This window comes from Ctenopharyngodon idella, chromosome 13 (genome assembly GCF_019924925.1).
Source record: "Ctenopharyngodon idella isolate HZGC_01 chromosome 13, HZGC01, whole genome shotgun sequence".
Taxonomy (NCBI): Eukaryota; Metazoa; Chordata; class Actinopteri; order Cypriniformes; family Xenocyprididae; genus Ctenopharyngodon; species Ctenopharyngodon idella.
Window position 1 is genome coordinate 11,903,257 of NC_067232.1, and position 4,363 is coordinate 11,907,619.

The following is a 4,363-nucleotide window of genomic DNA, read 5'->3' on the forward strand; positions in this document are numbered from 1 at the left end:
CACAACAAAAATATGCTCAGAGATTAACATTTGCTCTGTTATAAACTCTCTGGGTTCTGCTAGCACCCCCTCTGACTGGGACTTGAACCCAGGTTGAAATTTCGCAATGAAACAAAACCGACCATCTTTGAAATCTTGCAAAGGAACAAAACCGACCATCTCGTAACAAAACGAAAATGACCGTTGTTGAAATTTCATAATGGACCAAAGCTGATTGTTATTAAAATCTCGTGGCGGAAAAAATGAACTAAATTGAAATCTTGTAACCAAATAAAACCGACTCTGAAAACCAACCGTCATTAAAAGCTTGTAATGAAACAAAACCGACCATCATTGAAATGCCGTAATGGAACAAAACAGACAATCATTGAAATCTCGTAAAGGAATATAACCAATCGTCATTGAAATCTCTTAAAGGAGCAAAACTGACTGCCATTAAGATCTCGTAACTGAACAAAACCGACCATCATAGAAATCTCAATTTGTTTTCTGCTCATAGTTTGTTTTTTGTTTTTCTTCTAATTGATTTCTGCAATACAATGTGATCTCATGTTGCAGTAAAACAGGGTTTGTAATTCATATGTATTAATGCATAACACAATTATTACATTTAAATGACATCAGTAATTCATGCTATTTTGCAATGATTATAAAATCATCATCTGACCTCAGTTCAGCTTCATATGCTGTAAACATGTTTGACAAACACACTGTCACAGCAGCCAGAGAACACAAACATAAGAGGAAATACCAGTCACCATTACGGTGACTTCAAATGAAACAAACATGAGCGTTAAACTTCTGTTAATTCTCACTAAGAACTTCTGTAGATGAATGACAGAAATAAAGTCAATCTGGTTAGTAATATGAGGAGCTGGTTTATTTCTTTGCTCTTGGCTGACATATGACATTGCTATGGCCTGCTTGTGGCTCAAATCTGGCAAACAGAAGCAGTCAGCCCAAGTGACAGCATTCCATGCCACGTGGTCCAGATCATTATACCACATGTGGCAGATGTAGGCCGGATCTGGGCCGGCACAAAGTTGCTATCTAGGTTATTTTTGAGCCTCAAACTTTTCAGCGCTCCAGAGATCTAACGTTGGATAGTTTGGACAGAAAGAATAGAGTTATTTCTGAATTAAATGCAACTCTTGATTTCTTGAGTTCTTATAACGAACAATTAGTGGTACAGTCTTTGTTAGCTGTGTCTTGAATGGATGGTTCATGCAGTTTTAAACAGCGGAGTATGAACAGAGCCCATAGTTTTTCAGGAAATAAAATAAATAAACACAAGGACATGTAGCTAACATAGCCTATATGCATGTGTGCAATATCGCCTCGGTTATGACATTGTCAATAATTCACCTTGACAACGATCCCTTAAGGCATCAATGCACTTTAGCTGTGTTCGTTATTCGTTCTAATGTGTCAGGGGAATGTTCTTAAAACACTAATCAAAACAATATCATACCTTCTGTTCTCTTCTTTTTAAATAATGTCAAAAGATGCGGTTGAACCGTTCTCCTGATCCTTTTGAACAAGCGCGAATAATGACGAAAGCTTGCTTGAATCAGAGCTCTGGCGTGACTGTGTGCAGCATGTTACAATACTGAGTTCTGATTGGTCAATCGCTGTTATTTATAGTTTGTTAATTATCATACAGAGAATTTTAAAATTCTGTTTACATGATAAGATTTACATAATGCAAAAACACTGTTAATCTAAAAGAGATGGTAAGGGGGAATGGTGGAGAGGATGCTTTTTGTCTCTTTTTTTTTCAACAAGGGGGATGCCATCCTCCGTAACCCCCCTCAAATCGAGCCCTGGGTACAGGGGTTGGACAATGAAACTGAAACACTGGCCAATATACAGTAATGTTGGAAGTTTCATACGCACAGCCTGGTGGCCAATTTTCATTGATTTTACATTCTGTCAGTGAGAGCAGTGCACTGTAAACCCAAATAAGTTGGGCTAACTCAAAAAATTTGAGGTAATCAGTTACATCAAATTTTTTGAGTTATGACGATCCCAATTTTAAGTAAGCAGAACTATCAATTTTTTGAGTTTGTAGTACTCATGCATGATAATTGCTCCTAACTTGAAGTACTGAGTTAGCTAACTCATACACTTTGATAGCAATTAACATAAAATATTTAGTTAATTAACTTTTTTATTTTGAGGTCTTACAAATCAAACGAGTTATTTATTTCACTGTAAACCCTAATAAAAAAATTCAGAAAATGCCAACTTGTTAATTTGCTAACATGTTAACAATAGCATGGTATAACACTTACTGAATGAGTACAGCAACTTAAAACATGTAACTTACCTGCTCTCAAACCAAGCAGCATGCGCCACTTGTCACCATGATGGTAACTCTCTAAAAACCCACATTAACAGAAACTCTTCTAAATTAGCATAACAAAACATTAATCACTACTAAATCTCCCTTATCCATTAATTTTGTATATTATAATTGTAATAATTGTATTGTGTTCAAGGTTTGTGTATTTTGTGGTTTTATCATTTGTATTTTGCATATATCTTACATCTATCTTAAGTTTTTTTCTGTTGTAGTTTATTTTTTCCTTAGTTTGCAACCATGTGATTGGCTGCAGCTACAGCTATTTTGCTGCCTGTTGTAATTTGATAAATAATGTTTTGATGTTAATTTGGAATTAACACAATGCTCTTCCTTTGTGACAAGTGACTGATGTGTACGAGACAAATAAAAAGAAAGCTTCACTGCTGTGACACAACGACGGTCTTGGTGTCCTCTTCTTACACCCAGTATATCACACAACGCAGAGACATTTGGGGGAGCACACCAACGAAGAGGGTTAGACTTATAACAGTTAATTTAACTGAACTAATTTGTTAAATTTAAGTTTGTCCTACTCAAAACAATTAAGTATTTTGAGCATTAGGGGTTTACAGTGAGTGTTAAGGTTGAATTAACAGAGCAATTGCACAACTGTACATAAAATATTGCAATCCACACAACATAATGGGAGACAGAGGTCAAAAGATGACAAATTGTTGGTGCGCATCTCACTGCAAGTCAGCAAGTCTTTGTGGTGTATCGAGAGCCATGATATCCAGGGCAATGTAGGCATACAACCACCTAGCAAGAACCACATCCAACAGGAGTAAGTGTCAACGCAAGAGGAAGCTGTCTGAAAGGGATGTCCAGGTACTAACACATATTGTATCCAAAAAACTAAACCACAGCTGTCCAACTCACTGCAGAATTAAATGTGTAGGCCTTACCTCGACTCTCCTGTTTCCACTACAACTGTTCATCGGGAGCTCAATATTCATGGTCAGGCTGCTAAAGCCAAACATTTGGTCATTGGTGCCAATAGTGCAAATCTTGGGCTGTGGTCTGTGGACAATGTGAAAAATGTATTGTTCTCTAATGAGTCCACCTTCACTGTCTTTCCCACATCCGTAAAAGTTTCAGTGTGGAAAAGCCCCGAAAAGGCTTAACACCCGGACTGTTGCGTGCCCAGAAATAAAGCACAGGGGTGGATCAGTGCTGGTTTGGGCCGCAATATCATGGCATTCCCTACTGTGCTTGATGGGCACATCGCTGCCAAGGACTATCGAGTCATTTTGGAGGACCATGTGCACCTAATGGTTCAAGCATCGTACCCTGAATGGGGTGCAGTGTACAGTATTAGCATGATAATGCACCAATACACACAGCAAGACTTGTGACAGAATGGTTTGATGAACCTGAAAGTGAAGTTGAACATCTCCTGTGGCCTGCACATTCACCAGATCTAAATATTTTTGAGCCACTTTGGGATATTTTGGAGGAGGAAGTCAGAAAACATTTTCCTCCACCAGCATCACATAGTGACCTGGCCACTGTTCTGGATGAGGAATGGCTCAAAATCCCTCTGGCCACTGTGAAGGACTTGTATCTGTCATTCCCAAGAAAAATTGATGCTGTATTGGCTGCAAAAGCAAAAGGAGGCCCTACGCCATACTAATAAATTATTGTGGTCTAAAACCAGTTTTCAGTTTTATTGTCCAACCTGTGTCTTCAGCATGAATTTGATTTGAGCTGAATGTCACCCAGCCCTATAGCCTAATTGTGACAGTTTTTAATTTTTCTACTATAATAATATATAGTATAAAATATAATTGTGTAATATATATGATTTCAAACATTATTCATCTAATGTGTCTGAAAATATCCCATATGTTTATAGGAATATAATCTGCCATTCAAATTCAGCAATTTCAAAGGTATTCTCAATTAAATTCTGATTTATGCCCAACTCTGACATGCAGGTAGGTTATATCTGATCCCTACCAGAGTCTTTTCATAGGCAGCACAGCACAGCACAGGTGC